The sequence below is a fragment of the Eptesicus fuscus genome, chromosome 13 (assembly GCF_027574615.1).
Source record: "Eptesicus fuscus isolate TK198812 chromosome 13, DD_ASM_mEF_20220401, whole genome shotgun sequence".
In the NCBI taxonomy this organism is placed as follows: Eukaryota; Metazoa; Chordata; class Mammalia; order Chiroptera; family Vespertilionidae; genus Eptesicus; species Eptesicus fuscus.
Genome location: NC_072485.1, coordinates 18,097,095 through 18,113,472, shown reverse-complemented (window position 1 = coordinate 18,113,472; position 16,378 = coordinate 18,097,095). Strand labels below are relative to the sequence as shown.

General features: G+C 42.7%; 1 pseudogene; it reads left to right on the top strand.

Annotated features, from left to right (window-relative positions):
• LOC114234338 (60S ribosomal protein L12-like) overlaps positions 1-8,057 on the top strand; it is a 40,473-nt pseudogene extending 32,416 nt beyond the window's left edge.
• Positions 8,058-16,378: the final 8,321 nt, after the last annotated feature.

The following is a 16,378-nucleotide window of genomic DNA, read 5'->3' as shown; positions in this document are numbered from 1 at the left end:
GGTGATGAGAATGTTCTGAAGTTAGGTAGTGGTGATTGTTGGACAACCTGTGAACATACGAAAAAACACTGAAATGTACACTTTAGGAAAAACACAGATTCTCTGTTTATTGAACCAAAGTCTGACCAATAGGGCCACCCCTTGCTGGGGTGGGTGGGAGCAGAGAGGGTCCATGCCCAGGTGTCCCCCGGAGCATCCGTGCCTCCAGCTCTAAGTGCTGGACAAGGTGCCGTTTTCTCTGCAGCACCCCTGGCTCCGATTTCACAAGCTTACACGGCGTGGTTCTGATTCTGAGTTTAGTATTAGGACCACAGTCATGGGTTTATGAAAGCCCGAACAATCTTTCTGAACGAATGCTGCTGTTAGATGGAGCCACTTCTTTTCCTCTCCTGGAACCTCTCTCCGCACCTGTATTAGCCGCTTGCGGGAGGGGAAGGATGGAGTCTGTGCCAAGATTTCCCCACGCCTCACGTGCCGGTGAAGTTCACCTTGCCCTTGCGATGTTGCTACCCTTCCGTGTATTTTTAGCTGTGTTTTCAAATATAACTTCCCCATTTGGGTGAGCCCATTTCTTTTCTGTCACAGGCAGAACTGACACTGTTTGCTGAATCCTGGAGGCATAATACATGGTAATGATTCATTAGGAGCAGGAAAAGAGCTACCAAGTTTGTTTATTTTTTAAAGCTGTAGCTGGGTTAAAGTAGGACATAAGAGAAAGGCATCACATTAATAGAGCACTTCTAAAATTCTGCCTTGGAAAAAATGCTCACGGTTTGTCACAATGGGGAAAAAACATGACACAAAAATATGTACAATGTGATCCCATTTTTGTACAAAGAGATGGTTATCTTGCTATCTCTCATTAGTGCCACAGTGAGTGATTCTTCTTTTTAACTTATCTGTTTTCTACTCTTTACTAAATTGCACATATCCTATGTAATTCTTAAAATCCAAAAGTAAAATGGTACCCACAACATTTCTCAGACATTTATAATGGTTACAAATAAGTTACTCTAATCTGATCATCCTAGACAATCCTTTATTAGGCTCAGAGTGAGTGCGCAATCCTTCCTAGCTACTAGGAGGTAAGAGGGAGGCACCCGAGGCAGCAAGGGGGAGGGTAGGCTAAAGCCTCGCAGGCGGGCTCTGCCCTCCAAAGTTCACACGCTGAGAAACGGATGCTGTCCTTGAAAGACAGGGCTGAGGCCTTAGCCAGACTGCCTGCTGCATGCCTTTGATTCAGCCATTCTCTCATTAAGCAACATTTATTGAATGGCCACTTGCGATGACATTCTACCCATCTTCAAGGAGCCCAGAGGAGCATTTACTTTTCTCCCACCTTTCACGCTAGCACAAGACATGGCTTCTTCTTTTAGGGTTCCGGGCCCGTCTCATCTTGTTTCTTCTCTCTCCATGATGCCATTGGATCCTGCCCTTCTGGACATGTTTTTAAAAGTGAGTGATCCTGATAGAGAAACAGGGCCCAGGAGAAAAGACGCATGTCCTAAACGTCCCTCCTCTGCACTCACTCCCTGTCTGGGGACACGTGAGAGGATACTAATAAAAAGCAAACTTTTTTGATGCACAGCCCCTACTTCACATGGGATCCTTCGAATTCCCCCTGGCTACTTCCACAGGCCCTCCCAGACAGGGCTAGTCTCAAGTTTGCTCAGAAATAGGTATATGTATGTTCTCTCCATCTAGCTTTCTTCCCTGCCCAAGATACTTGGGGCATCTCAATATTCTGTATACCCCTGGTGTACTCTGAGGAAAGTCCATGCTACAAGAAATGTATTTTTTTTTACCAATTTTGTATAAATTTAATTTTAATATGTTTTTTATTGGTGTTACTGGTTTTAGAGAGAGAGATAGAGAGAGGGAAAGAGAGCAACATTGATGAGAGAGAAATATCTCTCAGCTGCCTCCTGCATGCCCCCTACTGGGGTTTAAGCCTACAACCTGGGTATACGTCCTGACCGGGAATCCACCCAGCGACTTCTTGGTGCATAAGATGATGCTCAACCAACTAAGCCACTCAGGCCAGGGCATAAATTTAATTTTTAGAACTATACTGAGGAAGATTTAATATTGGAGAAAATTCATAGTGACTCTTCTAAACTGAAGAGTTATTTCATTTATTTACTAGAGGCCCAGTACACGAAATTTGTGCACTGGGGGGTGGGGGGGGTGGGGAGGTTGTCCCTCAGCCCAGCCTGCATCCTCTCCAATCTGGGACCCCTCGGGGGATGTCCAACTGCCAGTTTAGGCCTGATCCCACAGCTCGCCTGCCTGCCTGCCTGCCTGATTGCCCCTAACTGCTTCTGCCTGCCAGCCTGATCAACTCCTAACTGCTCCCCTGCTGGCCCGGTCCCCCCCCCCAACTGCCCTCCCCTGCAGGCCTGGTCTCCCCCAACTGCCCTCCTCTGCCAGCCCAGTTGCCCCTAACTGCCCTCCCCTGCCAGCCTGGTCTCCTCCAACTGTCCTCCCCTGCAGGCCTGGTTGCCCCCAACTGCCCTCCCCTGCCAGCCTGGTCATCCCCAACTGCCCTCCCCTGCCAGCCTGGTCATCCCCAACTGCCCTACCCTGCTGGCCTGGTCACCCCTACCTGCCCTCCCCTGCTGGCCTGATTGCCCACAACTGCCCTCCCCTGCCAGCCATCTTGTGATGGCTATCTTGTGACCACATGGGGGTGGCCATCTTGTGTGATGGCATGATGGTCAATTTTCATATCACCTCTTTGTTATATAGGACTAAGGGCTCGATGCACAAAATTCATGCAAGAGTAGGCCTTCCTTCCTCCAGCTGCCAGCACTGGCTTCCCTCTGGCACCCAGGACGCAGGCTTCCCTCACAGCCCCAGCTTCTTTGGGAAGGTTGTCCAGAAGGATGTATGGAAGGACATCGGGTCTGATTAGTATATTATGCTTTTATTATTATAGATTTATTTATTTATTAATTAAATCTTGATTATTGAAAGTATTACATATGTCCCCTTTTTTCCTCCATCGACCCCCTCCAGCCCATCTTCTTCCCCCCACCCCAGGCCCTCACCACTCCACGTCTGCATCCATGGGTTATGCCTATATGCATACAAAGTCTTCAGTTGGTTACCTCCCACTCATCCACTCTCCTCCACCTTCCCTCTGAGATTCCACACTCTGTTCCATGCTTCCATGTCTATGGATCCACTCTGTTCATCAGTTTATCTTGTTAATTAGATCCCACTTATGAATGAGATCATGTGATTCCTGTATTTTTCTGACTGACTTATTTCATTTAGCATAGCATGAAGAGTTATTTTATTCTAGAGGCCCAGTGCATGAATTTGTGCAGGTGTGGGGTCCAGCCAGCCCGGCCTCACTTGGAGTGGATTAGGCCTGGGCCTGTTGGGAGGAGGAGACAGCAGGAGGTTGGCTGGCCAGCCTGCCCCAATCAGGGCCTGATCAGGGCTGGGCCAACTGGGTGGAGGGGCCATGGGCAATTGGCCAGCGGGTGCCACCCCAATTGGGGTGGAGGGCTGATTGGGGGAGGGGCTAACCATGGGAGGGGCTGTGGGCAGTGAGCTGGCCAGCCCTGCCCCCAAATGGGGGGGGCAATTGGTGATCAGTGGCCGAGGGAGGAGCCATGGAAGGTTGGCCGGCCAGTCCCACCCACAATTGGTGTGGGGGGGTAATGGTGGGGCAGAGCTGGCTGGGGGGAGGGGCTATGGGTCAATCAGGTGGTGGGGGCCCATTGGGGTTGGAGCCGGCCAGGGGGAGGGGCTGCAGGAGGTTGGCCAGCCAGCCCCACCCCTAATCAGGCTGGTTTGCTGGCTGAAGTGGGCATCATAGTGACCAATCATTCCAGTTGTTATGTCTGGTCGTTGGCTTTTTATATATATAGATTAGACTAATAATACTCCAACCCCAACTTAAAAATTTGATCAAGCTAATTTGCATAGGAGATTTGCTTAAAGTACATGATAATATTGCAGAACTGCACTGAGGTATGTGTAAGGGATGCAGAATAAATAAGTGATTTGGGTGATGCTCTTTGAATGTGCCCCTTTAGAATATAATCCACATCTGCCAAGGTACAGCTTTACAGTCTGCATTTAGTATTTATGTGTTTTATCTGCTTGGGAGAGAAGGCAGTAGAAACGGAAAATGGCAAGGGTCAATTATTCATCTTTCTCCTTCCCATTCTTTCATAACATAAAAATGCAATCCCAAAATGACATTTTCCCACACAGATTTATCTCATAGACATCCCGCAATTTACACATACATACACAATCCCCAACCTAAATGGTTTCCTCACTTGTGGCATTTCATTTCCTTATTCCTCTAGAAAATAGCATGGATGTTTTCCTCTGGAAAATAAAATACACTTCCAACCTGAAAGTTTAAATCTTCCAGAACATGCAACCCCTTAAACATAAAAAAAAAATTCAAGGAAATTTAAGACCCTTCTAGTCTGTGTTGTTCATAGGATAACATATCATACAAGTTTCTCAGTATTTTAGATACTAAAAATGCCACTCTAAAAGTGATGTGAATTTGAATATGAATTATATATGCACTAGAATTATATATGCACATGAAATTTGGGCACGGGAAGGGGGAGTTTCCTCAGCCTAGCATGCACCCTCTCGCAATCCAGGACTACTGCCTCCTAACCACTCGTCTGCCTGCCTGCCTGATCGCCCCCAACCACCCACCTGCATGCCAGATTGCCCTAACCATTCTGCCTTCCTGCCTCACTGCCCCTAACCACTCACATGCCTGCCTGATCACCCCTAACCACTCTTTCTGCCTGCCTGATCACCCCTAACTGCTCACCTGCCTGCCTGATAGCCCCTAACCACCTCTGCTCTGGCCGCCACCCCCATGGCTTCATCCGGAAGGATGTCCGGAATGACGTCTGGAAGTTGGTTCAGCTGTCCATTCTAATTAGCATATTATTCTTTTATTATTATAGATGTGCCTATCAATTGTTTAAAAATGACTAAAATTTAACTATATTTTAATACACTACATATAAAATTTTGGTGCCATACCACCAATCTATAAGTTGCAAAGGAGTGGTCAAGAATCATTTTACAGCCCTTAGCTACACACTTACAACCTATAAGGGAGTTGGGGATGGCAGAGAGTTGGAGTAGGAAATGAGAAAAGGTTTTGTGAGAACTTTATGAGCTGTACGTATGTACTAGTACACCTTTCCCTGGATCCCAGGGAAAAAATGGTTCTGGAACCCAGCAGGTCTCCTACTGGTACACATTGTACATAGGAATTCTACTCATGACTGAGAAATCCAAAGAGTGAGATGCTGATTGGATTGACCTATATGCAGTCTCAGGAAACATTTTGGGCGTGAATGAACTCCCATTTACAATGGGTCAAAGTTGCAGATTTCCTATGGATCATGTGAGATAGTGAGGGAGCACACTTATAGGTTCTTTATGATGCATCCTACAAGTTCTGCTATTTCAGTGTGCTAGTTAATAGATGTGCATATAGTATACCTCTCCAATCAGCAAGTCTTTTCTGAAGCCCCCTTCCTTTTGGAATCTATCTCAAATATTTAAGGCTTCAGTTTTCCTCTAACCCTGGATTGACTGGCTCTCTGAGGCTGAATTTCATATTGGATTGGATTGGAATGAAGAGAGTAGAAAATTTGTTGGCTTTTGCTATCCTCACCTACCCACCCTAAGAATGGGCATTCCCCAACAGTTCTAAAATTATGTTTTCCTCTCTGTATTTCTGCAACTTGAACTGAACCCAATCTCATATCATCATCTTACACTGCAATGGTCAGCTGCCTCCTGCTAGACTCTGTCAGGAGGTAAGCTATGGCATTAGGGGTTTGCTCGGGTTGGTGAGTCCATCTCAAAGAGTTTCTGACCAAGAACCAGTTCTGCTTGATACTTTCCAAGCCTGTTGCTTCAGAGATGGACGGTGGACCATGCATGTCTCTCTGCGAACCTATTTCCTCTGCTATTTGACTTATTCAGATTTTTAATACACCTTTTCAATGAAAAGCTTCTCTTTTTCCAATATTTTTTTCTACCTGTTTTAAGTTCAGATTCCTGTATGGTGTTCTTTTCCCAAGAATGTTCCTTTGCCATTTTCTCAGAGTTAGGTGGGGTTCTCTTTCTTTTTATTTATTTTTTCTACTTCTACTTACCTCAAAGTAATTTCATTCCTTTTTTACCAGTTATGGAATGAACACTTTGCCAGGTGGAAGTATTATCTGCTCTTTCCCCCTTTCCCATCATTTTACATAATAGTTAAGCCTTATTTATGACAAGCTATAAATGCCTCTATATATTAAGAGAAAAGGGAGATAATATTAGTAGGTTACAGAGTATTTCCCCAAATCGAAAGAAACTGAACAAAACTGAGGAAGGGAAAGAATATGGGCTGCTCTGGGCTCTTGGTGGCAGTTGAGTATGTTTGTCTAGCTCCCCCAGTACCCAGGTGTGGTGATATCTGTGCACCAAGTTTCACTACAAAGGTATCTGTAACTGAAGGGGGGAAAGGGAAATGGCCAAAATGTGCATCAGTAACCTCCACTCATTAAATAAATTATTGCAAATTTACATAATGAAGTACTGTGGGGCCATCTATATATATAAAAGGCTAAAATGCAAAGTGTCCCTCAGGAGTTTGACTGAGAGACCAGGAGTTTGATCGCTATATGTGTGCTGACCACCAGGGGCTGGCACAGAACAAAGGAAGGCCCTGGCCAGCAACCATCAGCCAGGGAAGGAAGGCCCTGGATGGCAGCCAAAAGGCCTTGATGGGCCCTGATCGCCGGCCAGGCCTAGGAACCCTACCCATGCACGAATTTCATGCACCGGGCCTCTAGTATCAAATAACATTTATGAAGATTCTGTAGATACATGAGAAAATTATGGCAAAATAGAAATTGAAATGCAATTTACAAAATGTATCATAAATGTAGGCCTTTTAGTAGTTGTGAAAACATGAATAAGATGCAAAACTGTAGAATAGAGCTATCAGTTTTGGTAAAAATGGAGAAAACATACATACTCATGTTTATGTGATTATACTTAATATCTCTTGAAGGACGTATAAAAATTAATGAGTAGTTAAGTATTGGGATTGGGGTGGCATTGAGCATATGCGGTATAGGAATGGGCAAAAATTTTATTATATAGCTTTTCATATTTTATAACTATATGAATGCATTATTTATTCAAAAGATTAAATAAATACATATATATGTACATATTGGATGGTAAAAATAGTGGCTATCACTCTGTACTGGCAAATGGTTTATTTTCTTTTTTCTATATGTATATCCAAAATTCCTCTAATAAATAAATTTTACTTTTACAGTTAAAACAAAAGAGGAAGCCAAACATTTTTGTCCGTTTTTTTTTTTAAACTAATTCCTTCTGCCTTTAAGAAGGGAGAAGGAAACTCTCATTTGTGGAGTTTCAAAAAAGTGTCAATAACTACGCCAGGGCTTTTTCGGCTTTCGGCTCGGAGGAGGCTCAGGGGCAACTTTCTTCGTCATCCTGAATCCGGGTTCATCGGACACCAGCTGCCTCCACCATGCCCCGAAGTTCAACCCCAACGAAATCAAAGTCGTATACCTGAGGTGCACCAGTGGGGATGTGGGTGCCCCGTCTGCCCTGGCCCCCAAGATCGGCCCCCTGGGCCTGTCTCCGAAAAAGGTTGGTGATGACATGCCAAAGCACCCGGTGATGGGAAGGGTCTGAGGATCACAGTGAAACTGGCCATTGAGAACAGACAGGCCCAGATGGAAGTAGTGCCTTCTGCCTCTGCCCTGGTCATCAAAGCCCTCAAAGGACCACCAAGAGACAGAAAGAAGCAAAAACCCATTAAGCTCCGTGGAAATACCCCTTTTGCTGAGATTGTCAGCCTTGCCCGACAGATGCGGCACCCACCTATAGCTAGAGAACTCTGGAACCATTAAAGTGATCCTGGGGACTGCCAGTCTGTGGGGTGCAATGTTGTTGGCCGCCACCCTCATGACATCATAGATGATATCCACAGTGGTGCTGTGGAATGTCGGGCTAGTTAAGAACTACAAAGGAAGATGTTTCAATTAAAGATCATTTGACAACCAAAAACAAAACAAAACAAAATAAACAAAAGAAAAAACGATGCCAGGGATTTCACAAATTTTTCCCTTGGGCAACCAGCCAGAGCATCAGAAAGGAATCTAAACACAATTGGGCTTCCAGCTTCCGTGAGGCTCTTCACGCAGCGCTTAAGATGGTTCTTCTCAAACTTTAGTGTCTACCAGTGGTTCTCAACCTTTCTAATGCCGTGACCCTTTAATACAGTTCCTCATGTTGTGGTGACCCCCAACCATGAAATTATTTTTGTTGCTACTGCATAACTGTAATTTTGCTACTGTTATGAATCGTAATGTAAATATCTGTGTTTTCCAATGGTCTTAGGCGACCCTGCTAGCGGTTCTCAACCTGTAGAGCCTAAGACTATCAGAAAACACAGATACTTACATTACGATTCATTAACAGTAGCAAAATGAAGTACATAAAAATAAATGAGAGATCACCAACAAAAAGATGCACTTGCTATGGCCCTGGAAACATCTCACCACTGGAAAAAGTTGACGACTGTGGATAGGTGAGTGCTCTGCGATTTTGTTTCAGCCTCATTGAGGCCTTTAATGAGCACTTGGCTTGAAGGCGATCATTCTGGTTCTTCTGAGATTAGGAGTCCCCCTCATCCAGAGATGATGCCAATGAGACGCTGGGATTCTAGTCTTAGCTCAGTCACTTAGGAGCAATATAGCTTTGGGCAAGTCATTTCAGCCTTCTGGCATTCAGAGTCCTCATTTGTAACGTGTGGCTGATGAGCTGGTGGTGGGAATATGCGGGTACAATATCTGAGGCTGATTCGACTAATTGGGCAAGCTGTCTCATTTGTACTTTTGTCCTCAGAGCCTTGGGGAGCTGTCGAAGGCTTTAAAAAAAAAAAGGGAGAATAATACAATGCTACATAGAAGATGAGAAGAAATCCCACAGGTTGCCTAAAATTGGCCAAATTATGTTTATGTGCAGCTGCCAGACTTAAGGCGAATTTCAGTTACTCTCATCAGCAGAAGAAAATCATTCCAAAAAGCAAGGCCAGACATCTGCTTTCTCTTCAAACAAATTATTGAGTTTAGCAAACAAAACCTTGATTAGAGGCCTTTATGGAATATCGGTTATTGCAAGTATTTAGATTTTTATAGGAATGCTTGAATTTTATTACACAAAAAATTCCATATCTGTGAACCCAACTCAGGTCTCTCATATGCTAAGGCCTGTGATCAAAGCATAAAATGTGAGTCTAATGAACATTTCTCTCCTGAAATTAATAACAACTTCTGTGCTGGGTGCTTTACATGCATTGTCTTGATTTACTCTCACCACAGCAATGAGATAGAGTGCTATTTTACAAATAAAAAAGCCAGCTCAGGGAGTTAGTGAACTTGCTGGAGGTTGTACAGGTGGCTGCTGAGCTGGATTTTGAACTCTGCTTTGACTTCTTGGCTCTTAACCTTGGGTTTACTTAAAGCAGAAACAGAGGATAAGCACAAATTGTCAGTTGTTTATCACTCAGAAATCACTTGGTACTCATTCCTTTAACCATCACTCGTGTACATCCTACCTAATGAAATAGTAATATGTAAATTGACTGCACCTTCACTACACCCAAGCCACGCCCACCAACCAAAACCACGCCCACCAGCTAATCAGGGTGAGCATGCAAATTACCCAACAAAGATGGCGGTTAATTTGCATATGCTGAGGGTGGGAGGAGTGAAGACTGAAGACAACTTAGAAGGAAGAGGGAGGAAAAGCAGAAAGTAAGGTGGCTGCCAGAGGGAAAGCCCAGGTGGAGCAGGGCGGGTGGCAGCCGTGCGCGGGTGCAGGCGTGGCGGCCGCAACGGCGGCCACTTGCAGGATTCTTCCTGCAAATGGGCTACTAGTTAAATATAAAACCTCAATCTGTAACTACTCATGAGTATATCACATACTTGGTGAGGAGAGTCACAGTTGAGGAACATATCATGTATTTTTAGGGTATCTGTCAAAGAATGAATAATCTTAAATACAGCCGTACATATATTTTTAGATTATCAGTTTTATACTGTCCTTGAATGCTTATAATTAAAATTTCAATATACATCTAAACAAATGTTTCACTTTCATATATATATATATATATATATATATATATATATATATGTAGTAGATATTAGACATTTATGAATTCACTTATTTCTTATGTGTGCTTAATTTCAGGGTCATGTGCCGATGTATAGATCTTTTATAACTGTTTATTTATTTATTTTAAACTTATTTTATTTTATTTTTTCCATTTCCGTTTATCCACTCTATGCCCTTTTCCACCTACACCCACTGATTGTTTGTTTTTTAAAAATAAGGTCACAGACAGATAAATATAGCTATAACTATATTTCATAGGTACCATAGTGACACCTTGTGGAAAAGCATGTTGAGTCGCATCTGTATATTTCTGTGTATTTTAAAACCATTTTTTTTTTCTATTTACAAAGTGAAAACTGTCATCAGACTCAGTTTGAGTGTTGACCATTGAAATATAGTTTGGCTCTATACAAATTTAAGATAACAGGGTTTTGTATCAATTTCCAATACGTTGAAACATAATAAAATATTTCTGAGCCCTAACCGGTTTGGCTCAGTGGATAGAGCAGTGGTCAGCAAACTCATTAGTCAACAGAGTCAAATATCAACAGTACAACGATTGAAATTTCTTTTGAGAGCCGAAAACCGACTTCTGCGCATGGGCCACGAAGTTTCAATCGCAATGTACGTGCGCGCCCGCACATGGTATTTTGTGGAAGAGCCACACTCAAGGGGCCAAAGAGCCGCATGTGGCTCGTGAGCCGCAGTTTGCCGACGACTGGGATAGAGCATCAGCCTGTGGACTGAAGAGTCCCAGGTTCGATTCCGGTCAAGGGCATGTACCTTGGTTGCAGGCACATCCCCAGAGCGGGGTGTGCAGGAGGCAGCTGATCGATGTTTCTAACTCTCTATCCCTCTCCCTTCCTCTCTGTGAAAAATCAATAAATATGTTTAAAAAATATTTCTGAATTATAACTCGTCTAAATTGTTAGAGCTGCTAGAAATGATCCTGATAGCAACACTGCAAGTTTTAAATCAGACTCTTACAAGTGACCATTGTTTCCATTTTTAGAATGCGAATGAAACAATTTCCTCTGGGAATGATTTTGGAATACAGGCATACTTCCTTTTATTGTGCTTTGCTTTATTGCGCTTCATAGGTGTCGCATCTTTAACAAATTGGAGGCAATATCTTCCACCATCAAAAGATTATCACTCACAATAAGCGAGTCAAAGAAAGACAAGTATCACATGAGCTCAATCATATGTTGAATCCAATGAACAAAATATACTGATGAACAAAATAGGTCCAGAGACATAGAAGCATGAGACAGATTGTCGAATCTCAGAGGGAAGGCATGAGGTGGGTGGGTGGGTGGGAAGAGATCTGCCAAAGAACTTGTATGCATATATACCCAAGGACACAGACAATAGTGAGGTGAAGGCTTGGGGTGGGGGTGGGGCTAGAAGCAGTCAATGGGGGCAAAAAGGGGACATACGTTATACTTTCAACAATAAAGATTTTAAAATATAAATAAATGCAACTTGTTGTGGGGGCGGGGGGGGGCGGAGTTTACCACTAGCTTTATCACAATACTCACTTTCCTGAAGTGGTCCGGAACTGAACTGCAATATTCCAAGGTATGTCTCTAATTTAATTTAAAAGCAGCTAGAAAATATTAATTTTCTCCATGATAGAAATTTATATTCCTGCAGGTTATCTTTTGAAAGATTCAAACAGTCAAGACTTATTAACAGAAGATTGTTTCCTGAGGACCCAATAAGTAAACATTTATTGTGTGCTCACATGTGCAAGGCATTCTGAAAGCTTTTTCTCTGTGTCCTCAGTATAACACTGTTTGGATCAGCTGGCAAGAGCACATGTGTTACCGAGGCTGAGGGCTGATTTTAGTCACATGGAGATGAGTTTTCTTATTCTGTGTCTTGGGTGTAAGCATGATAACATGGAAAAACAATGGCCTTTTAAATCAAACAAAAACTGAGTGCTTTTCTTTTTCTTGTTTTTTTTTTTTTCTCAAGCCAGGTCCTGGGTACACATACATTTTTTTTTTCATTATGCTCTATCTTTTATTTATTCATTGTGTGTGTGTTTGTATTTTTACTATTGTTTTAATACTCGGAGACATTTTAAAAGGATGTTACATTAACCTGGGAAGACAAAACAAATATCCCAACTTCTTTCATTATATTTGATGTATCTAGTAAGTCAGAACAGATGTGGTTACTGATTGTGAAAGGGCCAACACCCGACAAATTACTTTTATTTTCACCTACTGTATTATTTACTTACTATTTATCACCACTAGAGGGCATCTGAGGCCTGAGCTAAGTACAATGCAAGGCTGAAAGTAAACCCTCTGTTAAAATAAGACATCTTCCATCAAAAAAGCTAATTGTGTTTTGTGGCATAGATATTCAAAAATTACTTGATGACAGTTTTTTAATGAAGTTAGTAAGTATTCCTACACTTTCTATTAAAATGTTACATTAAAACACTTCCTTTTCTTTTCAATACAATGCAACAACTAATTCTGTCATTAGAATTAAATTTGCAAATGCCAACTATAATAATGGCAATTATGGGTCAAATTATATTTTCAACTGCACCTGCCTAGGTTTTAAAATTTGGTATTCAATTACAAACAAACTTTTGAATATCTGGAAAAAAACATGCAGAATTTGCTATGCGTGACTAGTGTTAATTATTATAAATCCCCAGTGTGTAATCATTTTTAGCACATTTCACCCAACAACAATGTTTGAAGCACCCACTGTGTGTCAGGCACTGTGGAGTTCTGAGCTCCGGTCCAGTAGAAAAGATGGACTAGTAGACAGATGAGGAGACGGACTTTAATACTCAGTGTGCTGATGGGGGGGTGGGGGGGGGCGGGTGCCGATAAGCTGGGAGTCAGAACAAGGAGGGTGGGCTTCAGCCCTTCCAGGTAGTTTTCTTCTCCTGGTGGGTGCCTGACTCAGACTAAAGAGATTCAGATAAAGGATGAGTGCTGGTGTATAGCTATAGTTTCAAATCCTGTTCCACCTCCTTACTAACTCTATGACCAAAGAAAAGTCTTTTAGCATCTCCAAGCTTTGATTTCCCCCTCAAAAAAGCAGTGATAATAATAATAATAATAATAATAATAATAATATGAATAAGAAGAAGAAGAAGAAGAAGAAGAAGAAGAAGAAGAAGAAGAAGCCTTCCACAGAGGATTGCTCTGAGAACCAAAGATAATGCTTATATTATAGTTGATGTAACAATTGGCACATAATAGTTGTGAGCTATTGTTTATAATTACTTTCATGTTATGACCAAGAAATAGAACAGGTTGGTTCCAAGTTGGGGTGACCAAGGTAACAGAAAGCATTTGCTTTCATTGTGTCCTGGTAGATGAGCTCCATGGAAAATAAGGGATCCTTGGGTCAGAGGATCAATGGTTACCTACAGGAGCTTGCCTCCAGGCTCCTGGCCATTCTAACCAATAATTTTTTGTGCTTTTCCTCATTGATGGATTTCTTTCTCCTTTTTCTCTCTTTCTCTCTCTTTTTCTTCTTTCTTTCTTTCTTTCTTTCTTTCTTTCTTTCTTTCTTTCTTTTTCTTTCTTCCTCCCTTTTGATGTTATGGAGGATCAGCGTAGGGTGGAATGATATTTTTCTCTGTTTAAAAAAGCATTCCAGAAAGAACCGTTTATTTTATATCTGTGTACTGATTTGGATATTTGATACATGGGTCTCTAGCATAATATCATACTCCAGTCCTGATTTCCTAAAAAATCAATTTACTTAAAGGATTGGACTGGATGAGATTCACAAATCATATTGTGTTTTCATTTTTCTTAATCTTCTTTTTTATTACATTTGCTCAGAACTGGAAAGGCAACCACAAAAACCAAAACCAGATGGGAAAAACTAAGCCAATGGAAAACTAAACCCTGCTTACTAATAACGATTTAGCTCACATTTTTATCAATCTGTGATTCAGTAATGATAAGCACATATTTTGATAAGAGTCTAATAGCTCAACCCAAGCATCTCTAACATCATAGATATTTGTGTCATGACAAAGGATGAAATAATTCAGCAAATTGAGGTGGAGAGTTTAAAGCTATTTTCCTCCTGGCTTTAAAACTGTCTGCTTTTTAAACCAGTATCATGTGTCCCCTACCTACCTAGAGAGTCACAAAACAGATGCCTCCTTCAGAATGAAGGAGGGGGAAAGGACCTTTGGGAAGGTCTGACCCGCTTTTGTCCTAAACTGCCATATCAGGGCTGGATTTGGGAAGCAGCAAAAATAAATAAATAAATAAATAAATAAATAGATAAATAAATAAATAAATCTACCTAATAAAAGAGTAACATGCTAATTGACTGTACCTTCACAACACCCACCAGCCAATCAAGAGTGAGTATGCAGATTAACCCAACAAAGATGGTGGGTTAATTTGCATACACAGGCACAGAGCGGCTGTGGGTGGGGAGGGACGCTGAGTACCTCAGCTGCTCCCAGCCTCTGGGCATCGTGGGAAGGCGGAAAGGCAACTCCAGGCCAGAGCGAAGGTGCTGCCAGCAGCCAGGGGAAGGGAGGCCCATTCTTACATTAATCTTCGTGCATCAGGCATCTAGTAAAATAATTTTTAAAAATGGAGTGTTTTTGTTTTGTTTTGTTTTGTTTTGTTTTGTTTTGTTTTTAGTTTCAATTGGTGTGGAGAAAAGGGAGTGACGTTTTAAATAAAAGCCAAGTGAAAAGTGATGGAAGACCTCAAAATTATCATGTTTTTCCTCTGTCCCTATGGTCAGTAACATCTCAGCCCCCATTTTTTCCTATGAAAGACAAAGGGTTCTTGACACCCCTCTCCTGATCAAATGGATTTGTTTTCAGCTGATATAGTTCAAGTTGATCAAACAGCTTCTTTGGTGAAATAAACTACCCACAGAGAGACTGTGGGCTGAGCACAAAGAGGGGAGAAGGAAAGCTGGGTCGGGAAGAAAGGAGGAGAGAGTGTTATTTGATGATTTAGTCTGTTATTTATTTTTCCCAGTAAATACAATTGCCGCTAAAGCTATGTGTCTGTCTTTAATGTATAAACTGGCTTTTCACAGGCAGTTTTATTTTGGTCAACTACATCAGGAATTTGTTTCTGGCAAGAGCTGGGCACCCCACTCCAGCTGAGACAGGGAAAGCAGGCCAGGGCTTTTGTGAGCACGACAATGATTGAAAAGAGACGCTCTGGGTGGAAATGCTTCACCAGCGCAGCGTGTTCTCTGCTCCTCCAGGGATGCAGGATAGGGCCGGAGAGGGAATAACCCGGGCCCCTGCCGAGCAGGGAACACTCCCAGTGTCCTGGGTTCTCTCTGCAGGGGCATAGCCTTGCCCTCTGAGCCCATGAGGGGCCAGGCTTTACCTGGAAAACCTGATGGTAGTCATCACCATGCTGGCACCTTTGTGGTTTACTATATGTCTCCGCTTTTCTTTAAGCATTTCGTCTATCCATATTCCTCTTCAGAAGTTCCTTTTGTTCCTGAGATTATCCAAGTTTTTTCCTGGGATCAGCAGAGTCCAGCTTTGGAAATTTAGGATTTCTCTAACAAAAGAATCATCCCATGCATAGAAGGTTGCTGGTTGGATTCCTTGTCTGGGCACAGGCCCAGTTGTGGGCTTGATCCCCAGTAGGGGGCGCGCTAGAGGCAGCCAATCAATATTTCTCTTTCGCATCTCTCTCTCTCTCTCTCTCTCTCTCTCTCTCTCTCTCTCTCTGTCTCTCTCTCCTCCCCCCTTCATTCCTCTCTCTAGAATATGTGTGTGTGTGTGTGTGTGTGTGTGTGTGTGTGTGCACGTGTGCTTCTCTCTTGATCTGGTTGAGATCTAAGAGAAAACAACTTCTAAACTTCAGTATATAGTCATCATGCCTTTGTTCTGACAGCCTTTGTCTCACCCTGGCACTCACTCACCTACCAACACACTGCCCCAGAGCCCTGCCTTCTTCCCCACACATCCTTAGTTTAAGTGGCATGTCTGTCTTGCAGGTGCCTCATCAAATATGTCCGAATGCCTTCTTCACATCAGGCAAGGTACTAGGCACTGTGGGGATGCAGAGATTGTGGTCAAGTCAGACCCTGGCATTGACTGCTGTTCTGTACTGAGTGCCCATTTTATAGAAGAGGAGAACTTACTTTGGGAGGTCGAAGGATGAAATTT